Source organism: Thalia democratica, chromosome 4 (genome assembly GCF_965202585.1).
Source record: "Thalia democratica chromosome 4, ktThaDemo2.hap1.1, whole genome shotgun sequence".
NCBI classification, from domain to species: domain Eukaryota; kingdom Metazoa; phylum Chordata; class Thaliacea; order Salpida; family Salpidae; genus Thalia; species Thalia democratica.
This window is the reverse complement of record NC_139168.1, coordinates 6,235,135-6,258,457: the sequence shown is the minus strand read 5'-3', so window position 1 is coordinate 6,258,457 and position 23,323 is coordinate 6,235,135. Positions and strand designations below refer to the sequence as shown.

General features: G+C 26.5%; 1 pseudogene across 1 annotated transcript; it reads right to left on the bottom strand.

Annotated features, from left to right (window-relative positions):
- Positions 1-18,004: 18,004 nt before the first annotated feature.
- On the bottom strand, positions 18,005-22,478 carry LOC145833842 (small nuclear ribonucleoprotein F-like; annotated as a pseudogene). Its single transcript, XR_014369765.1, has 3 exons — positions 22,386-22,478; positions 20,251-20,353; positions 18,005-18,370 (listed from the first exon to the last, which is right to left on the bottom strand). The product of XR_014369765.1 is annotated as a small nuclear ribonucleoprotein F-like (transcript).
- Between the last annotated feature and the right edge of the window lie 845 nt (positions 22,479-23,323).

The window sequence follows — 23,323 nt, the reverse complement described above, 5'->3', positions numbered from 1 at the left end:
AATAAAAAGGTTTAATGCTAATGGAACAACACTAAATATAGTTAAAAACTCAATGTACTTTTGTTAAGACAAAATTTTGGGAATAGTATAAATTTTTTTGTTATATCAGGTTAATACAGACATAAAGGTTTTAAATGATGAGTATTTAAGATGCAATATTGACAAATTTTGAAATGATTAAGAGGAAAATCAGTCACATAGAGTAGTATGGTTTAATTGTTTTAGTTTGTAATAATGTATTGATAAATTAAAAACAGCAAACACCTTTAGTTTATATGTACACTTATTAAGCTGTCTGAATTCAACTATTAATGCAGTCTAATTTTAAGTCTAGTAGTAAAATATAAAGTTAATCAAAATACACCAGTCAGTAATGGTAGTAACAGTTAATGAAAAGCAAAAGACTAGATTGATTATTAATAAGTAAAGTTACATGAAAAGTAAAATGATATCTTGTAGTAGGAACAGTATAAAATTGAATTTAAATAAAGCTATAAACACTGTGTGACAATTTAATTATAATCATTGACAAAAATATATAAATCAAACAATTTTTTCATTTCAAGTGTTGATTAACTTTTGAATAATTTAAGTTTATACTGTTTTGAAAAGGTTACTAGTTAAGATCAATTTACATAAGCAAGTTAAGTGACTATTGTTTGAATATACATAGAAAGCAATTCAATCATATAAATAGATTTGTCAATGTACATATTTAGACTCATATTAAACTTTCTATTTTTATTTGGTACATTTTCTGTCATTAAAAAGTACATTTATCTACTGATGAACTGTTTTCTATGTATTTGTAAAACATTAGGTAATAAACTAGGGTGGTGTAATGTCTGAAACTATATTTCATTTAATTTAGTATCTAAATCATAACTTAAAAATGTAATTTTATCAAAAATCTATAAGGTGCCCATTCTAAGAAATTTTCACTTTTTCCTTCTCCCTTTTTCTTCACGGCCTTTTTTCTTGAAGGCCATCTTTTTCTGTCAAATGGACCGTGAGTAGCGTAACTGCCAAACAAGTATATGTTTTTATATTTGTACGGTCTTTATCTGTTATCTTTTACCAACCTTGAGCTTATATGATCTAACTTATCAGTGTATAACCATTAAAGGCCTGACGGTAATATCGGTTGATAGTTACTAAACTATTGACTGAGTGGTTTTATATTGGTGAGTTTGAAAAGTAAGTTTAAGGTAGCGGACAAGAATTAAAAAAAAACAAAGGGCTACGGCCGGTTGATGACACGGTGCTCCGCACCTGTCATCTCCCCGGCCTGCCCTTAGTTTTTTTTTAATTCTTGTCCTTTAGGCCCGGTCACTCTGCTGGTCGGCACCTTTTTGAGTTATGACTTTGATGTACGAGTAATGTGCTAGTACTTCTTAGTCAAAACTAAACTTAGTTTTCACTTAATTAGAAATCATAAGTTACAACAAACTAATTTCACTCTAATGTTGTATGAAAGATAACAGATATAAATTACTCATGAGCGACTTGATTTTAATTTATCCTATTTATACATTAAACATTTTCTTCTTAATTTGTCCACATAAAGTTAAGGAATTTTTTAAATCATTTGCACCAGTTATACAAACTCTTGTTTTTCTGCTTTTTTTCCACATTAAATCCTTGAATTTTTATTTTTTAATTTTACCATATTGTTGCGTCATAATCCAGTATTCTCTTTTTTTTATATAATTTGTTTTGTTATTGCTACTTAAGTAAAGTACATGCAAGATATATTTAGAAACTATATATAAACCCAAATAAAAAAAAAATGAATAGTCTAGTCAACTCATCCTTTAACTAGATTAGATATACAAACTTTTGTTTACTTGTACTTCACTCTTTCGAGATTCCGTTGATCAACCTTTGTGTATATTCTCACTAAAGTATTAGTCAATTCACACATTTATGCGTTAATTTTTCTTTCTTGTATTTTAGTCTGTTGTAGCTGCTTTGTTTTTCATTCGTTGGTTGTTTTTGCTTGCGAAGTAACACTTTGAACTCTTACTTTGCATTTTATGTTTATGCTTTAAACTTTTACTTCTTTAGCTATGTTTAATCTTAGATCATTCAATTTTGTTTTCCTAATAAGCTACGTGGCGATTCTTTTACAAACATTCTTTCACACTAGTGGAAGTGAGTTTTCTTGTTTAATTTTTATCATAGCCCATTTTTAGTAGGTAAGAGCCTTAAATTTAAGCTACACCCTAACAGTCAAAATACTTGCTTAAAGTTACTTATAATTGCTTTCCGACTGAAGTTTTATTCAAATTGTTGTGTAGAGTGTCTTCATTTAGAACCATACAAACACAGATGTGCTAACTTTCATTTCATAATACATTGCAATATCAATTTATATCAATAATCATGCTGAACTTCTGTTTTAACTATAATCAGCTAAGTTAGTATTTTATAGTTTGTTGTTAACATGCATTCTGATTTCTACAACAAGTGCAAATTTTAAATTAGTGCGTAAAACATATTTAAATGTGATCTGCTATTTCTTTTATGTTATTTCGATTTGATGCAGCATTATTTGTCAATCTGATATATTTAGATTTTATTATGTTCTCTTAATTTTCTTTCAAAATAAACAAATCTTCAAACTTCAGTAAGTTATTATTGTTTTATTATTAATTATCGTCTTGTTGTTTTATTTATCAACCTTATTTTTTAAACAATACTTATTTAAAGCTTTGTGAGTTTTTCAGTTTCGTTTCACGGTTTGTATAAACACTTTTGTTTGCATTTAATGAGCATTAAGCTAATAATATAATTTTAAATAATAAGTTTTTCCTTCTTAGGTATTTTATGTTTATGTAAAGTAGGTACATTTATAATAGTAATACATTTTTTTAAATGTCTAAAAATCATAGGTATCTCATAAAGTATCTAAATATCATAAAGTACGCATTCAAAGTACGCCTCTGAGCCTTATGTAATTCTGCCTAATGTTTTTTGATTTAAATACGTGTATATGATAAATATAATTAACTAAACAGAACAAATGTCTAGTTCTTAGATATTATTTTACCATTATAGTTGGAGTTTTACAATATAAATTACATTAAAGAAAAAATGCTTTTAATTTTTATTTATCTCTACAACTATGACACTATGATATGAAACGCTATGTTTTTATCTCCGACATTTTTTCTACATTTCTGACTATCAATACGCCTTCTGTTAATCATCAACATAAAAATCAATGGTTTAGGTAAATGTTCCTTAGTTCTCGTTTACACATTTCTCAATGTAACTGCATACGTTGTAGCATTCATTGTAAACAGTTTAATTTACCATCGGAAATTTTATGCGGTCGTTTCCCGTTGGATAAGTTTTGGTTTATAAGTTAACAAAACTGTGGAATAAATTGAAAAATATGTTTAGCTAATGACTTATTTCACTTTTCTTTCAACACAATTTAAATTTGATCAGTTTTCATGTTTTAGATAATGCTTCATTGTTTTCTTCTTACGGCTAAAAAATTGTTTCAAAGTTTTTTTAAATGATGCTTCCTATGTTTTCCGATGAATTAGTTCCCTTACTTATTCGTTATTATGTTTTAGTTTGTTTTTATTGTAACTTAAAATACTAATAAGCCAAAGTTAAGTAGAAACTGAATAGAATTGTATATACAGTTTAACTATCCATTATCCGTAAGTTTATCCACTAGTTTTTTCCGACGATTAGGGTTTCAGTTTAACTTCATTTGTCTTCATTAGAGTAATTGATTCTTAACTTTTAATCTGCTACTAAAGAGGTAAAAACAATTAAATGCACGTATTTAGAATTTTGTTATTTTGTCAAAATTGTGATAATGTTTTAATAGTTTCAAAGTAATAAATTTTTTAGTAACTAATAATGATTAAAATCCCAAAGAATAGGTCCTGAAAAAGAGCTTCTTTTAATGTTTTATTATAAACTATTCAAGTTCTAGCAATGATGTTCGTAGTTTACTTATTACATTTATTTTTGATTAATTATCTATAGAGCTATTTAGTTGGTTTGATTTTGGAGGTTGTAATTGTTTAAGAAACTATTTTTGTTTTAGTTTCTGTTGTGTTGAATGTTAATAAACTAACTAAGTTTTGAATTATTTTACAAATTACCTTAATCTTAACAGACTACGTAGGCAGGGTTGCCACTTTACCTGGAATTTTGAACAATCTCAACATTTTCAGTTGTAAAATTTCGATTTGACACAAAAAATCTATTGCATCTCATCATCAAGTTTTTTTTTATTAAAAAAATTGTTTTTATTAAAAAAAGATTTTGAGTAGCTTTCCAGTATCTTTGTTATGTTTTTATACTATTTAACACAGTTTTCTAAGTTTAAACTTAACTTTAACTAAATATATACCCAAAATGTGTACTTTTAAAATCCTGGAAAAAAGTTTAAAAAACGAGTGGCAACCCTGCGTAGAGCTAATATACTATTATAAATTACTCATGAGCCACTTGTTTTAAATACTTCTACAAAATATTTACGTCTTAACTTGTCCACATAAAGTTAGGTAAATTTACAAACCATTTGCATCAATTGTACAAACTTTTTGTTTTCTGCTATTTTCCACATTAAATCCTTGAATTTTTCTTTTATTTCTTACTATATTGTTGCGTCATAATCCATTGGTGTCTTTTAATATAAATTTATTAATAAGTATTCTAGTAACATTTATGTATAATATTTACCATATAGATATATGCAAGTAATTTTAAAAACTATCTTTTGAAATTAGTTTATAATGTTTAAATAACAATGGTAAACGTAAACACAAAAGTTACAGCATATTAATTATATGTGTGTATGTACTACTTGTTACTGCGTATTTTTATAAAGAATATACTTAATCTAGACAGAACCTTATAATTTAATATGCAAAGTATATATTTACTCATAAACAGATTATATCTGTGCCAAACTATAAAGTCATAAAAGGTTAACAAATGTTCCAACCGAAATGTTTAACTCTTTGAAGTTGTAACTTAACACTAGTTTTTCCGACGATTAGGGTTTCAGTTTAACTTCATTTGTCTCCATTAGAGTAATTGACTCTTAACCTATGGTCTGCTACTTAAGAGCTAAAAACAATTAAATGCACGTATTTAGAATTTTGTTCTTTTGTCGAAATTGTGATAGTTTTAAAGTTTTTAAACTTTTAGTATCTAATAACGATTAAAAATTTTAAGTTTAGATCCTGAAAAAGAGCTTCTTTTAATGTTTTATTATAAACCACTCAAGTTCTAGCAATGTTGTTATTACACTTATTTTTGATTAATGATCTATAGAACTATTTAGTTGGTTGGTTTGATTTTGGAGGTTGTTTCATTGGTATTACTGTAGAGTTACTTGAGATTGTTTAATGATTGTTTTCATGAAACTTGTTTATAAGTCTTATTCGTTATTGTGCTTTGAATTATTTTTTTCTTAACTTAATTCTACTTTGATAAATTTTGGTTAAAAATTTTGATTTTTGGATTGAAAAGTATGTTTTACTCATGGTTTAGATATATTTTAGATAGCACTTTATAATTTTGTTGTTTTCACTGTAAAATAATTTTTAGGTTTATTTAAAAACTTTTTCACAGGTTCTCTTTAGTTAATAATGTTTGTAAATAAGTTTAGTTATTTTAAGTGCAAGTAATTGAGCATGTTCTCTTTAGCGCAAATAATTTCCACTTAACTACCAATTAAGTTCCAACTTCTCATAATAAACGTCTTAGTTTGTCCACATATCCTCAAATTCGTATGTTTTTAATGCGTGTATATTTATTTTAAACTTTTTGAAAGTCTTTAATTGTTTTCCTTGCTCTTTTAATCGATGTAAACACAAGGGTAAACTTGTTTCAAAACTGTAAGGTACAGCTGTATTTAGGCTTTATGTAGTTCTGTCAATGTTCTTTGCATTTAGCTTTTTAGTTAACTTAAATTTTGTCCTTGCTGAAATTAAAACAAAATGTAATTGGTGTGGTAAAAAACCTTTGAGTTTTATTAAATCGAAAATGATAAAGTCTTGAAATTTATTATTTATCTCCATAATTCAGACAGTTATTGCACTAAAGGTTTATATCGCTAATCTTCTTTTAAAATTTCTGACTATTTCTTGATAAAAGTAAAATTCAATGGATCAAAGGAAAATCATTAGTTTTTGCTTTTATTTGCCTGAAAGTTTTAACTGTTTACGAAGTAGCGTTAATTGAAATTTTTGAAAATATATGTGTTGCCGTATATATGTTGATTTTGTTTCACACAACAAATTTGTTGGTTATCTATTTTATTTTAGTTACATGAATAAATTTTTTTCTTAAATCAATATTTTTTATTTCTGCAGTTACAACTTTTATTCCTACCTTTGTTTTATTTTTGTTTGCATTCATTATTATATATTTAAGGTTTTATTTTATGTTTTTGAAAACTTCATGTCTTGTGTTAACAATGTATCAATTGTTGTCGGAGATACGTTGTACATTAAGCTTTGAATTTTTTTTGTACATCTTAATACCATTTAATCTATTTTGTACCAGTATATTATTTTGGATACTCTTTGAAGTTTTGTTTTAATAATTTTGTTTTAGGTTTTCAATCTCGTTAAATATTGAAATCATATTTGTGATAAATCAGTAAGTTATTTGTTGTGCGGTCTTAAGATTTTTGTTCTCAATTTATTTTTTTATACAATTTCTGCCATCATTTAATGAGCAAATATTCAAAGTACAAAAGTAACGTACAAAGATCATATTTAAACTGTGGTTTTTAGTATTATAAGATGGATATTTATTACAAATTTTGTATATTTGTATTAAATAATCCATATATTATACTCTAAATCAAGTTCAACATTTTATGGTACTAATTAAGAGTGACATTGTTGTTTTATGTTGTTGCTATGGCTTTCTTGAACTAATCTTGTTTGTTGTATTGTCGCCTGTTAAAATTCCATGTCTAAAACATTGTTAATTTGTAAATTGTCATTATTAAAAACAGTTTGAATTAGTTTTTTGCCTAAAATAAAATAAAGCAACTTCAAACAACCCACTTAAGGACTTTCATAGCTTTTTTACTTTTCTAAAGCTAAGTTGTTTATTGTCATCAGCTGAAATTGCTTTATTTGAATCTTTATTATTTTAGAAAAGTTGTACGTATTTCCAGAGAGCTAGTTCTTACAAATCTTAGAATATTGTGAATAAATGTGAACATTTTAAAGCCATTCAGTTTCTATAATTGCAGTTGAACTACACCTGATGAGCGTGTAACTCAACAGTTTGTATTTTTATTGATATAATTTACCTATTCATGATCCTATTAAATGTTCTTAATTTATACAATATTAAGAGTCATTTTTGAGTATTAAACTAAAGTTTTATATATTTAAGTAAGCTATAACTTTACCTGCTAAAAAACGTTTTATAATTACGAATCACCGTTAAAAAATATTTGTAAATCAATAGATTGACTTAAGGTAGTAGTTTATAAATGATTACAATATTCATTAAGAGTTTGTTTAATAGACTGACTCATTCTTACTTTAAATCAGTTGATATTGATTCAGTCTTAAAGTAAGTAGTAAGGGTTAATTCATGTTTGTTTTCTATGTTTAAACTTTTATGGTTTGTAGTCCAAAGTTTAAAGAAGATATCATGTTGTAATGTTCGTAAATTATTAAACTTTCCATGTTATTAGTTACTTTAATTCAATTTTTTGTTTTAATTTAACCCAAAGTCTTTTAAATGTTCTTAATTGTTGAAATGACGTAACAATCAAGATATCTGATTTTAGATTTTCTTATTTTCGTTTGTATTGTTAAAACATTATTAGTTCTCTTTTTATATTTCCAATAAACTGTTTTGATTCTATCTTTAAAATGAGTAAATATTTTAGTTTCCACGACAATCAAAAATCTGCTTAAACTTTAAATTATATCTGAATAATCATTTTCTCACCACAAATTTCCTTTTTTGAGTTGCGTGAACGAACTTTTGATAGTTTTTTTCTGGGTTTCTTGCTTTAATTTATTGCCATATGATGTTGATTTTGTTTCACACAATAACTATGTTGGTTACCTGTTTTTTTTACTACATGAATGACATATTTTTTTCTTAAAACAATCATTTTAAATGTGCAGTTACTTTTGTTCTTACCTTTGTTTTATTTTTATTTACATTCATTATTATTTTTATATCTTTCTCAGATTTAATCGTATGTTTTTGAAAACTTTATGTCTTGCGTTAACAATATATCAGTTGTTGTCGAAGATACAATGTACATTAAGCTTGAGTTATTTTCTTGTACATCTTAAAGCCATTTTTTAAACTTTTTTGTACCATTCCATGATTTTAGATACTCTTAAGTTTGAACTTAAATTCTGAAATTAATCAATATTCTGAATTTTTTAGGTTTTCAATCTCATTAAGTAAAGGTCATACCTGTGATAAATCAGTAATTAGTTTGTTGTGCTTTCTAAGATTTTTGTTTTAAAATTGTTTTCAACTTTAAGTTTTTAGTATATTTAATTACTACCATCATATAATGAGCAATTATTTTAAACACAAAAGTAACATACAAAGTTTCATATTCATACTGTGGTTTTTAGTATTATAAGCTGGATGTTTATTACAAATTATGTATATTTGTAGTAAATAATCCATATATTATACTCTAAATCAAGTTCAACAATTTTATAGAACTAGTTCAGATATACATTGTTGTTTTGTGTTGTTGCTATGGTTTTCTCGAACTAATCTTGTTTGAACGATGTATCGTCGTCTGTTAAAATTCCATGTCTAAAACTTTTTTTATTTTTTGTTATTTAGTTGTTGCATTAGATTTTTGCCTAAAATTTACCAAGTTCAAATACACTATTTAAGGAATTTTGTAACCGTTTAGATTTCAGTTTACTTTGTGTTTGCTAAAAAGTTTAGTTGAACTACTGTCATCAGCTGAGTAACTTTTTAAAGTCAGTATAAACGTTGTATTTGTACAAACTGTTACTTTTTAATCTTTCAAAAATACGTAGAATATCTCATATAATTGTTGAGTGAGGCTAATACTCAATACGCTCGATATACTTTTTACAATGTGTCGTGTTGCCAATCGACCATAACTTTTTATCTTTTTCTCTCTACAATAAAAGTTTCTTTAAACTAATGTTTATAAACATGCTCTTGGTAATGGTGCTTATAAAATGATTATTTTATCGTTAATATTAAACTTTCGTTAAATTACATTCAGTTTTCTATAACTGCAATTGTAACACGCCTGGAGTGTTTGTAATTCAGCAGTTTTTGTTTTTAATAATTATATTTAACTAATATACTCCTATTAGTTTTTATAAAGTTAAGAGTCACTTATGAGTTTTTAAACAATAGTTTTTATGTATGACTAACTAGTACATTTTATAATATTTAAGCTAACTATTACTTAAGCTGTTCAAAAAAATTTAATTATGAATCATAGTTAGAAATATTTTTACATAAATGGCTGACTTTAACTAACAGTTTACAAATGATTACAATATACCTTAAGAGACCGACCCTGTTTTCTATTTACTTTAATTCTTGATTTATATCATCATTTAATTTATATTTGTTAAGAATTTAAGTTTTAAATATTATAAGTGTTCAAGTCCGCACATATTTAGTATAGAGATTAACTGTTCTGTAAGCTATTATAAAAATAAGGTTATAAAAAATAAAACAACTTTGTTATTTTGATAAAGACCATGTAAAGGTTAAAACATTGTAAATAAATACTGCAGTTTAACAAATTTTATCAAGTTCAACTCGTGAACTCGGAGTATAACCAGTATATTGATTTGACTTTTCTTTCTTTTAAGCATTTGTATCAACTGAGCTTGATGTACTCCGGGCTACCTGGGTTTCTAGCTTTTCCAAGATTACGCTCAATGAGCCAAATGACGTGGAGCTGCTTTCATCTTGACATGAAGTCGGTAAAACTTGCTCTCTCATTAACTCGGCTGCTTATGTACACCTCGTTTGCATGATCAAAGCATGGTTCTAATTATAACATGCTGATAGAAGCATGATACCCGGCGTGAATAGTTAACTCTACATGGCATTTTGGAAAATGTGTCAACTAGCGTGACTAGCGATTGTTATTATTTGTTCGAAACCAAATTGTTTTCTTTTAATTATTATAAAGCGTAAATAATTTAAAAATTATTTTATTTATAAACTAACTCGACTTTTGGACTATCGAAGCGAAAACAATAAAATTTTCAGGACTTAGTTATTTTTTTGTAATGAGTAAGTCTTATGAAAGCAAGCAAATAGTATCATACTTCTCAAAAAGTTGTTCTCTTCAATATAAAGAATTTAAACTTTAAACTTTATTTTAAGAACAGTTAATGATAGAAAAATAAAAAAATTCATAAAACAAGCTAATCATTTTAAATATAAAGTTTAATTTAAACCTCAACTTAAACGAATTACGAGATACTCCATAATCAAGTGTCACAAAATATACTTGAAATTAAAATCAAATTACAAAGGGGATTCATCTAAATTGTATAAAGTACATTTTTTGATAAAAATAAACTAATCATGATAAATAAAAAGTTGAATTTAAACCTCAAAATAAACGAATTACGAGAAGCTCAACGATCAAAAATATATTATTATTTTATGTTAAAATATATTATATGTTTGATTCAAAATAATTTTATTCTGAAAAGTTAGCTTCTTTATTTATACTACTTTTTTGATTGATGTCAATCTGCAACACCCCTTTAACACTTAACAAAAAGACAACAATCAAGCACCAAAGAAATATAAATTAAATTAAAAACGAGATTCATTCAAAATGCATTAAGCACATTTAACATAAAAGTAAAGAACGTATTGAACTTTTTAATAATCTTTAAATTTTTTCAGCACAAAGGAATGGTAATTCAGTACGCTTACAACGAGCCATTTACGAGAACTTCCAGCAAAATTCACTTCAACCTGAAAGGTTTGATTGGATTAGAAATTTTTACTCAATATTTTTCAAACAAAAGTTACGTTACGACTATTTCAGTATGAGACTAAAACTTAAAAAAATTCGTACACCAGATAAAAACTAAACTTTAACTAATTTAAAATTTTTAAATATATTCAAGTATTCGTATTAACTCTAAGGTAGTATTAAAAAATAGTGTATAATTTAAAATTCACAGATGAAAACTTTTAAACTGTTAGCAGTGTAAACAACTAACAAAACGTACATAAAAATTTCAAAAATTTAGTTTGACTTAAAAAAAATAACTCAAAAACTAGTCTTTTGTTAAACAACAAAATCAGATTATAGTTGCAAAAATATATTTTATTCCAGTATCGGCCGCATTGGAAGACACTGCCGATGAGATCGTGTCGAAACTGCAGGAATCATCCGAAGTGTTTTCAGGATACTCAGGATCAGGAGAGGGTTCCGGTGACGTCACACCTGGAAACGAAACCTTCCCCAACCTGACATTGGGAGAAAAGAGATTCCTGTACTCGAGGATCAACATCAGATACAAGAACGGTTTGATTTTGAAACTACGAGTTGGAGTTCATACTTGACTTGCGTTGTTGATAAAGCTATGAATATGTTTTAAATCGGTGATTACACAAAACATTTTCAATTATTTCGAAATACGTCGTCATTCAGATCAAAATGTCACCGATGCGAACTGTGTAAAAGACTTTTTTAGTAAAAAAACTTTAGAGAACGTTTACAAGCTATGCAAACTTAAGCATGTTTGCTACATATTTTTTCAAAAACTTTCGAGCTATATTTAATTACTTTCCACAGAAACGGACTTGCTGGAATCGTTGGAAGAGTTGAGGTTGGTGTTGGACGTTGAGAGCGTCGAAGTGCACGATCATCATTACGACGAGTGGGCGGGCTTCATCAAACTCTACTGCGATCTCACCATGAGTTCGTGCGAATACGTCGACAGAGGAGGTTTGTTTTCCATATTTTCTACAAAAATTCCGAGTTCATTTTTGTTCCAATAAACGTGGTTGTTTAAACATGAAAAAATTTAAACAAGTATTTTCTTTAACTTTATTTTAAAGTTTTTTAACATACTGCGAAAACTTAAGAGTGTTCACAAGTCTCGCTTTCGTCAAATAAAAAATAATCCTGCAGTTAAATAACAAAACTGTGATAAAACTAATAGTACAAGCAACAGCCTGCAAACAATTTTCCCTCCATAACATCTACTATCTAAAACATAATTAAAACATCGTTTAAATTAATAACATTCGACATTCAACCAGGATCCGGGGAGGGATCCGGCGAGGGATCCGGATCGATGAGATCACTCGTGAGCTACAGAACGGCTTTGAGATCGAGCGAGGAAGTGTTGCTGAAGATTGTGACGAGGAGGAACCACCACCAGGAGGCGAAGGCGTTCATGCAGAAAGTGAAGACGGCGGCGGGGGCGGGCGCGGAAATCGGTGACACGATCGAACTGTGCGACACTCAGATATACGGTGAGTTGTGAACAAAACAACATAAAAACAATTAATCTGTTTAGAATGAGAGTTTTAGTTATTTATCAAAAAACATAATTTTAAAACGATTGGTTTTACACTTCTTGGTTCAATTAAGAAATTGTGGAACAATTTTTGGAAGTATTAAGCTTATAGATTTATTCAAAAAAAAAATTAAAATAAGCTGTTTAGTTTAAGTTTCTCTCTAATCAAACGCCTTGTTTAACTTTTTCTAATTGCTTGTTTTTCCAACAGTCCTACCACCTTGGACTGAAGTCGAACCAACCGTACCAGTTACAACACCTGAGGCCACCACAGTTCCTGAAATAACCACTCAACAGTTGAACACGACAGCTGACGTCACTACTAGTGAGTTTGTTTTATTAAAAAAAAATTACTGTCTAATACGTTTCGTGTGTGTTTTTTTTACAGCAGATACGTGCAAAAGTAAAGCAGTAAACTATTTTGTTGGTTCGTACACAATGTAGTTGAAAGTTATGAATAAAATAACTGTTTGTTTTGTTTCGTTTAATGGTTGCTAATTTACGTAAAACTCTTTTTTTGCCATAGAATAAAATTAATGTATTAGTTAACGATTTTTTTCTTTATTTTAAATGGTAGTGAGTTTACGGACCTTAAATTTTCTGCGAGAAGGAAATAGTTAGAATGAAATAAACAATTTAAAGCGACTTTTCTACTAAACAAATAGAAAATAAATTTTAGTTCTTCCCTTTAAAGTTAATAAAATAGCAACTAGTTATTATCAACAAAAAAGAAAAGTTAGCTAAACTAGTACTTGACTTTTTTGAGTGTTGTTTGAAAATTTATAATTACAAAAAGTAACAATCAAATAAATTCACAGGATTTAGGGAGCCGTCAACAGTTGGTCCACCTAGTGGTTGGTTGCTGATCGCGCTTGCTGTTGCCCTATTGGTCGCCATTGTCGCGTTGTCTGTGATGTCATACATAAAAGCTACAAAGTGAGTTTACTTGTATGTAAATATATTTACATGTTTGTTATTAATAACTATTTATTATATCTGTAATGTCACATATTAAAGCTACATAGTGAGTTATATACGTTTATCATTTTTTGCTTACAATTAGTTTTTTTTTTTTTTCTGTGACGCCATACGTAAAAGCTACAAATTTAGTTGTTTGTAACCAATAAGATGTCATAAGTATAACTTGTAAATGTACAAACAAGAATATCTGTCGAATAAAAGAAGATTAAACTATTAAAATCTTTCAAAGCAAACTATTATCATTGTTTAGCTAAAGGCTTTCATGATGGTAAATGTGGATTACAACGTATTTTCTATCTATTTATACAACTATATCTTTGTGCATTTTTTTGTATTGAAGTTTTTAGCTAGGGTTTGCACATAAACGAAGTTCTTAAAAACTCTAGTTTTTCAGTTTAATTTTTTTTAATAACGTTTTATTTTTACAGGCAAGGAAGTTACTCCCCGGCAGCTGCAGAAGCCGGACAAGCTTGAAATAAAACAAAACTTTTAAAAAAATCAATGTACGCTATAAAGGGCCAAGCTCGGAAAATACAAAAGAAAAGCTGATAAAACATTTTTTAAGATTTTATTTTTATACTAATTCGCTTGAACACTAATAAACTGTAATTTGGATTATAAACTCAAGTTATTTAAATGTAGTTTTCAGGTAGATATTGTTTGTTGATAGACTAAAACAGCGTTCAAATAATTGGTACTAGGACCATGTGTACGAAGAAACTTTGTTTAACGCTCTACAAAAACAAAACGTTTATTCAAAACTAACTTGAAATCAAATCGTAACATAGCTTAAAAAGTGATTAAATGTAGTTAGTTCAAAATAATTTTTAAATATAAATATATTAAAAATATCTGTACAAAAATGCCTCTCTAGTGTAATGTTATAACCTAGTAGTTTAATACAGTTGTAATTGTTTTATGTATATGATGAATAATAGATAAACTTAACTAAAAGTTAACTGCTGGCTTTAAAATTTTTATTAAACTTCATGACAATTAGTATTACTAGTATTGACCAATCATTTAAATATTGTGCAGATGAGTTGTTTTAAAAAAAGGCTATCGAAAACAAAAAACACAAAGTTGTCTTTAGTTTAAGTATAAAATTATACTTCAGTAGCATTAATTAGACTCAAAGCATTATAGCGTGCTTTGACTGTTTTTCTGGGCGACAACTGAAAAACTAAAACTGTAAGAAAACGTAACAAAAAGGCGATTTAATGTGGTTTTAATTTTCAACACCGACTAATAGTTCATATCCAGCTGTTAGCTTTTTTCTGTCAAATAAAGTTTAGTTAAATAGTGTTTTTAATAAAAAAGACGTAGTTTTATAAGTTTTTTTTTCAGAAAACCAAAATTAACTAATCAAGTAGTTTTAAAATGTTTTTGTTAGAAAATAATGTGTACGTTATGTAAAAATTTTGTAGCAGCGAAAGCTTCACATTTTAAAAATGAAACTTTTCATTCAAAATAAGCCAATCAAAGTGTTCTATATAACTATTTAAAAATTATAATACCGCTCAAAGGATTTCCTTTTAAAGATTCGCAACGTTCGTAGTTATAACATTTTTATATAATTTATACGTTTTTTTTTGACTAATTAATTTACTTACATAACATTATATATGTTGTTTTATTATTAATACAAGTTAGTAGCTAGTTTTGATTAGCACTTTGTTTTTAGTTTCTTGTATATAAAGGGTTTAAAAATACATTTTAGCTTAACAATGTAAGGCAATACTTTTACATATTCAATATTAACTGAACTTAGGTTTGTATTTTGATTATTAAATAATAATAATAATAATAATAATAAAGAACTGGACTACTTAACAACACTTTTAATTATGTTTTACTGGTGTTTTCAAGTTGTTTAAAGTTTGAATACTTTTATGTACCAGAGAAAAAATTTGAGACAGTTGTGTTACGTAGTTTTCCAAAACGTATTACTAAAAGTTACTACAGAAACTACTCTATTTGTTGAAGAAAAATTATTGTGTTAACTCACTGAAAAAACTCTAGACACGCCCCTGCATTATGCTCTGTCAAAGTATATTCAAAGCAACAACCTTGTTAACAAATCCACGGTGTTCACCTTAGGTTTAGATTTTAAATTAGTTTGACTTTTTTTTGAGCATACTGTTAGTATAATGTTGCTAAATGCTTTACTAAGTTTTTATTTATCAAAATAGTTTTATTTGCTTCATACTATTACTTATGTTTTAAATTCACAACAGTTAAACTACTTTTGTTAAAATAAGTATTTATAGATTTTTTGGTTTGATTTAGACTTGAAAATTTTTAATTGTTTTTTTTATGGCTTACTTAAATCATAGGGTTTTAGAATTTTAAAGCCTCTCTACAGTGTACTACATGTATTAATAATTATATATTTAATATTTTAAGAAATAAAGTCTTTAAGATTATTAAAATTTACTTAATACTGTTAAAAAATATTAAAAAATAACATAATTACCTAAATACTAAAGTTACACTCCATGCACATTTTGTGAAAAGTAAAACTCTTAGTATACTTATTTTACTATTTGAACTAAAATTTCATAGATGCTCTATTTTATTCTTTTATTTTGTACATGTCACTTTAAAAAAAATATATATTTTTCGATAGTATTATTAATAATACAAAATGTCAATAAAGGCTACGGTCCTCTTTAAAATGATAAACACTAACTTCACTGATTTAGTATGAGACTCTTTTGTAAGTTTTTGTAAAACTCATTGTAAACTAAAGTAAGATTAACTGTTATGTAAAATATGTGTTTGTACAGTATGGAAATAATCAAAAAAAAAACTTTTACCGAAACTTAGTTTGCATAATAAAGTCTTGAAATAGTAAAATAGTATATGTTATTATCGTCTCTAGAAGTTGAGACCTTTTTGTTTGTTTTCGAACAATCAATGCACAAAATATGTTTTTTTTATGTCTGTTTACAAGGATTATTTCGCTATAGCAAAATTTATAAATATGTGTTTATTAATAATATGTGTATAACAGTACAAAAAACAATGGCTCAAAATAGGTAGAAAATATTCTTTATTCTTGGTGTAAATGAATTCCAAATTTTATAGTTTTCTGACTATTTTAGAATAAGTTGATACGCCTAAACTTATTATACTTACCAAAGTGTTATTATCTATTATTTAAACATCATTTGTTTGGTGTTATTTTACTTATTATTATTACTAAGTATTGTAGCAAACTTGTGAAACTTATAGTAGATGTTCTGGTAAGTTTACACTAGGTACTTGGCAAAAGGTAGAGATATTTCTTTCAGAATTTTTAAAGTACAAGTTTTTGGGTTTATTAGTACAAAATTTAGTTTAATGCAAAAAATGTTTTAAATTGTATAAAAACAATGAGAAAACACTGTAGAGCTACTTTAAATAAGTTTTAAATAAAAATTTTGTTAACGATTAAAAACTATCCACATGATAAACTTTCTAATCTATAAAAAACAAAACTTCATTACTTAGATGTTAATGTCGTTTAAAATTGTAGGTATTTTGTTCAAAATTCCAGTTTTTTTTTCAAAATTGCTAATTTCCAGGTTTTTTTAAATACAATGTCAACTTTTAAGTTTATTTGCAACCCTGTAGATATTCTGGCAAATTTTGAAACTTACACTAGATCTTACGGAGTGTATGATAAAGAGCAACAAAAGACCCACGCATATTTTAAGGGGAGTTGTAAAACTTAAATTACATATTTCAAGACATTTTTAAACTTTCTGTACTGTATCATTCTTCACTTTTTTGAGAAAATCGAGAAGTTCTTCCATGAAACTTTTGTGAAAACGCGTAAAATATGTTTTTGTGATGATTGCTACATGTACGTAAATATTCAGCTAAAAACTTGAAGGTCAAATTTTCAAGGTCCCATATAAATTACATGGGGTTTGTTCCTAGGAAAAATGTAAGTAGTACGGTAGTGGTAAAAGCTATTTTTTGTGTTGTCTTTATATGTGATTATGCACAAAAAGCTAAACCAAGCTCTACTACATGATTTTTTAGGGAAACAGATCACTCTATTGTTCACAGATCGCTAGCACCAATGTAACAGTTTTGCCAGACATTGTTAATATTTTTTGAGAGGTTATTATATTCTAGAATGTAAGTTGATTGTTTCAAAACTTGATCAACACCTAACATTTCAGTTTAAACATTTTATACAACTCATCAATAATTTGTAAGGTATACATGACGTAAAAAGCAAATTTAAGCCTTATCTTTATTTTAAAGTTGTTATTGATCCCAAATGCCTTACTTTAATTTTTTTTCAAAGGCTAAGCAACCCTCAATTTTGTTTATACACTTGCTGAAAAAGATTGAGAACTATAATTAAGCGCACTTGTGTAAAAAACTGACTGATGGTATTTTTAATAAAACGTTGGACACACAAAGTAACAGTAGATATACATTAGAAATACACAATTTAAACAATTTATTGACAACAGAAAAAATTTTAATTTTTCTACAACTCAACAGAATTTACTAAAATTTAAACAATAAAAAATTCACTTCAAAATGCACATTTTAGGAATGCTTTAATTTGATATCCATCTCTAACATACATGGTAAAACAATATCGGATAAAAATTAAAAATAGTGACTATTAAAAGTGCTCAACACTATGTGAATTATTTTCAAACCAAGCGAATATTTAACAAATCAAAACACTGCAAAATAAGATCGACCAATCAGTGAAGACATCAGACCAGATTGAGCCAATCACAGAAGATCACTTGTTGATTGAGCCAATCAGAATCGTTTAAACTTCACCGGCCTCGCCTTCCTCGATGCCTTTGATGTAGAGAACGTTGTTGCATCTGTTTTGAAAAAATATTGAAATATTATTTAAATTTTTATAATTAAAATATTTAAAAAAATATTCATTTAAACCAAATACGTGTACAAATTTGTGAATTTGACATAAACGGTGTAAGAAAAGTGAATCATGTTAAACACTTATTTGTTATATATCAAATACAAGAAAATTTAACGTGCAGAACAGTGTTGCATCTATTTAAAAAATATTCATTTAAACAGATAAAAAATATTTATTTAAATTAAATATAAAAACTGTAAACATGAAATTTGCAAGTTTGTTTAATTACTGTGAAAGATAGAACCTAATAGTATATGGAACATTTAGACTATTAAAATATTTACAATTTTTAAAATTTAAAACTTTCATGAAACTGTTGCATTTATAACGTTGAAAATAAAATTATTGAGTGGTAATAACTGAGATTTTTTTAAATAAACAACAAAACTTGAGATAAATTTCAAAGAATGAACAAGTAGCAAAAATTGTTGTTGTAAACAAAAAGAGAAAAAACACACATTTAAAACTTTCAAAACATGATATTTTCTATTTAAACTACCCTTAGTAAAGATTACATAAGACTTGTTAGCTTTCATGTATAAAATATTTAATAAAAGCGTATATTAAAAGGCTCATATTTTGTTTAAATTGTATATGTTTAAACCTTAGAAAACTTTATGAAGTTTTTTAATTGATAACAATTAAAACTTTGCTTGTATATAACTTTTGAGCTAAAATTTAAGGCATAAAGCAAACAACAAATTTATTTCCATATGAATACTGTGTAAATATAAAATAATTTTTTTATTTTAGATTTAAATATGTATCAAATAATTATGTTGAATATGTCATAGAAGAAATTCTGAACTATAGAAAAACAACGATGATTTATCAAAAGCAATGAATATTTTTAAATGTTATAAAATATTATTAATAAAAACTATCTTAAAATAGCTTTGTTATAAACTTAAAAACTAAGCCTAGAATATAATAATAGACAAATTCAGTTTTAAGATATTTCATCAGATATTGTAATTGGAAAACTATTTGCAAGGTGTTATATTAATTCTTAGTACTCCATAAAAAAATAAAGCTTGAATAAAAAACAAGTTTATAAGATTAAGGCCATATGAGGACCACCTTGTTTCTACAAGTTGGTCTTTTTTTGTTAAGTCATAGATGAGCTACCAGAAACTTTCTATTACTTAATAAAATTTAAAATACTTTTTTAAGATATGAGTTGTTGAGTTCGATAGGTTGTTAACAGAAATCCAAAACTATAAAGTGAAAACCCCACAATAATCAATATTTTACTTCAGTTTTTTTTTCTTCAAAATTTAACAGTTAAGTAAGAATTTTTTTTAATTAAAAAAAAAGATTTTCGATTAATTACTTTTTTTTATTTTCAATATATTTTTCCGTTAAAAAACTAATATTTTTTTAACTATTTAAGGAATGTTTCATAAAAAATTGTGCTCTCTGATTCAAAAAAGTATGTAGATTTTAAACAAAATTTAAAACTTTTGTGACCAGTATGTCTGTAACAAAAACTATTTACAAAAATGACTATTTATCAAAAATTAGTTTAAGTTTTTTATATATTATAAAAACTAACTTATATTGATAAGATAATTGTACTGTAATTGATAAGATATTGATATTTTTAAAAAGAACATACAACCCCCGATGCAGTTTAATTACTTTTAATTGGTGTAATCACAATAAAACCAACTGTATTTTAACCATTATACTTAGCTTTAATTGAAAAATAAAAACCCTTTTTTTTTTAATTACATTTATTCTCAACATTTTTTCCATTTTAATGACACAACTTGATAATAATATTTAAATTATATCTCAAATATATAAAAAACTAATAACCTGATGAGAATTTCACCGAGGTTGCCGGCTTTGTTTCCTTCAACAAACTCTTCGGTGTTTGCGAGTTGCATGTTCATGTAACAGTCAACGCTCACCAAATATCCTGATATAAAAAATATAATTTAAAAATATACACACTATATTATATTGTAGTTGCATGTTCATGTAACCGTCGACGCTCACCAAATATCCTGATATAAAAAATATAAGTTAAAAATATACACACTATATTATATTGTAGTTGCATGTTCATGTAACAGTCAACACTCACCAAATATCCTGATATAAAAAATATAAGTTTAAAATATACACACTATATTATATTGTAGTTGCATGTTCATGTAACCGTCAACGCTCACCAAATATCCTGATATAAAAAATATAAGTTAAAATTATTCACACTATATTATATTGTAGTTGCATGTTCATGTAACAGTCAACGCTCACCAAATATCCTGATATAAAAAATATAATTTAAAAATATACACACTATATTATATTGTAGTTGCATGTTCATGTAACCGTCGACGCTCACCAAATATCCTGATATAAAAAATATAAGTTAAAAATATACACACTATATTATATTGTAGTTGCATGTTCATGTAACCGTCGACGCTCACCAAATATCCTGATATAAAAAATATAAGTTAAAAATATACACACTATATTATATTGTAGTTGCATGTTCATGTATCCGTCAACGCTCACCAAATATCCTGATATAAAAAATTTAAGTTAAAAATATGCACACTATATTATATTGTAGTTGCATGTTCATGTAACAGTCAACGCTCACCAAATATCCTAAAATATGATAAAAGTTAAAAACTTACATATTATGTTGTAGTTGCATATCCACCAAACACTGTACAATGTGAAAAACTTAAAAACACCAACACTTTATAGCATTGTGAGTAAATAGTGTTTGTTTCAAAAACATATCAATTAACATCAAATACATATTCATTGTTGTTCACAAAGTATCCTGAGTTGATATATAATGTAAGTAAAGTTTATATTTATATACATATTTTCTATCATTTGATAAAATATACTAAATAAACTACTGTTAATAATACTAGCTATTGTGCATTAAGTATAAATTATGAGTGTTTATCAACACTATAAGTTCTAGTACAGAAATTTAGAATGTCCATTGACATATTCTTCAAAAAGTCAACCTACTATTTTCAAAATCTCTGCTTTAGATTTCCAATATTTTAGGAATAAAAACTCGGTGAATAAATATATGGTCAAGAAGACTTTCAAATGTTAACTAAAAACTCAATAATAATTAATTCAAACTATTTTTAAACAAGCAATTTGTATACATATGCTCTTGGAGAGTTTTTCTGTACTTTTCTGTACTTTAGCTTATTTGTGAAAGCTTTAAATACAAACTACAAGCCAGTTTTTGTAGAATTCAAAAATATCATTTAACTTTTGAGATATTTATTTTTTGTAAAAAGTTTCAGACACAAACGTATGGACTTAACAAATGCGGTCAATTTTCTCAAAAATTTTAAAATTCACTAAAAATCTATCTCCTCCTTCATTTTTCAAGCAATCTTCTTGGAATTTTCAGAAAATGTTTCTTATGTTAAAAGGAAAAAAATGTTACTTATGAATTTTAATTACTTATAAAAATAAAATTTTATCTCAAAAGTTAAAAAAAAGTGTTTTTTTTTTAAATAAAATAATTCTACAATTTTTTTTTAATTCCAAAGTAACGTTGTTTTGTTATTGTATAGAGATTAGACTGTGAAAGTTTGAAGATTGCTTGAAAAATGTAGGAGGAGATAGATTCTAAATAAAATATTCTTTTTTTGCTGTTTTAGTTTTCCCTTCCCATAGGGAACCTATTATGCGACCCGACTTTGACTGTTCATATCTCAAAACATAATTAGATTTTTTTTTAACAATAAAAAGTATCTTGAAGCTTAGAAAAAACTCTATAAAATAAGATTAACTTGTAAAAAACATAGCTACCCCCCTATGGCCTTAATAATATATATAAATACAAATCTCTATTCTTCATACCCCACTTCAGATTCACAATGACTTTCCAATGAGCAAAATATACTACACAACTAAACTTTACATTTTATTACATTATTTTTATGTATACGTACCTCTATACTCCATGCCCCATTTCAGCTTGACCATGACTGGCTTACCAGTGAGCTGGTTCAAAAACGGCTTGGGTTCATTGGCATAGAAGACATAGTGACTATTTAGTAATACTTTCTGTAAAAATAATGTCTACAGCTTTGACATCTTTTCTTGGTAGCGAATCATAGATTACAAAACTGTTTGAACTAGACTAAAAAATAATCTTCAGAGTTTTTTTTTCCATGTTGTATGATATCAGTTTTGTTGCCATAATCAATAAAAGCAAAGTTTTTTTCAAAGCCATTCATAAATGTTTTGGTAAGTGTATCTTAGCATTTACTCACTATGCACAAAATGGATTTTTTTCTACCTGCTTCAAATTTAAAGCCGAACAAGTTGTTATATCAAGGACCACAAAAACTCTATAGTTGCCAAAACGTTTTGAAATATGTTATAACTAAATTGAGTTTACAAACTTTTAAATGTAATGCTACAAACTGATGAGAAAAGGTTTCAAAATACACATAACTCATCTTGAACAAATTATTAAACATTTTAAATAAACTAAAAGCAATTTTGTAAAATTTAGAGGTAAATACTTGTTTTATATACTTTTTAAATGTTTTCAAATGTAGTTTACATGAGCACAATGAACTACTGTAGCTTAAATATTAAACAGTACGTTCAAACAAACATCGATAATGTAATAAAAAAGGTAGAAATTAAGAAAAACTTTAAAAAGTGTTAGATACAAAATTAAATAAAGTTTGTACGAAAAAACTATTTAAGCTTTAACTTTATCTTAATTAAAAAACACATAATTGAAGAAATTCTTAAGTGATAAACATTTTAAATAAATTAAAAACAGTTTTGTAAAATTTACATTTCAATACTTGTTTTGTATAATTTTTAGATCTTGTCAAATGTAGTTTATATGAGCATAATGAATTTTTCAACT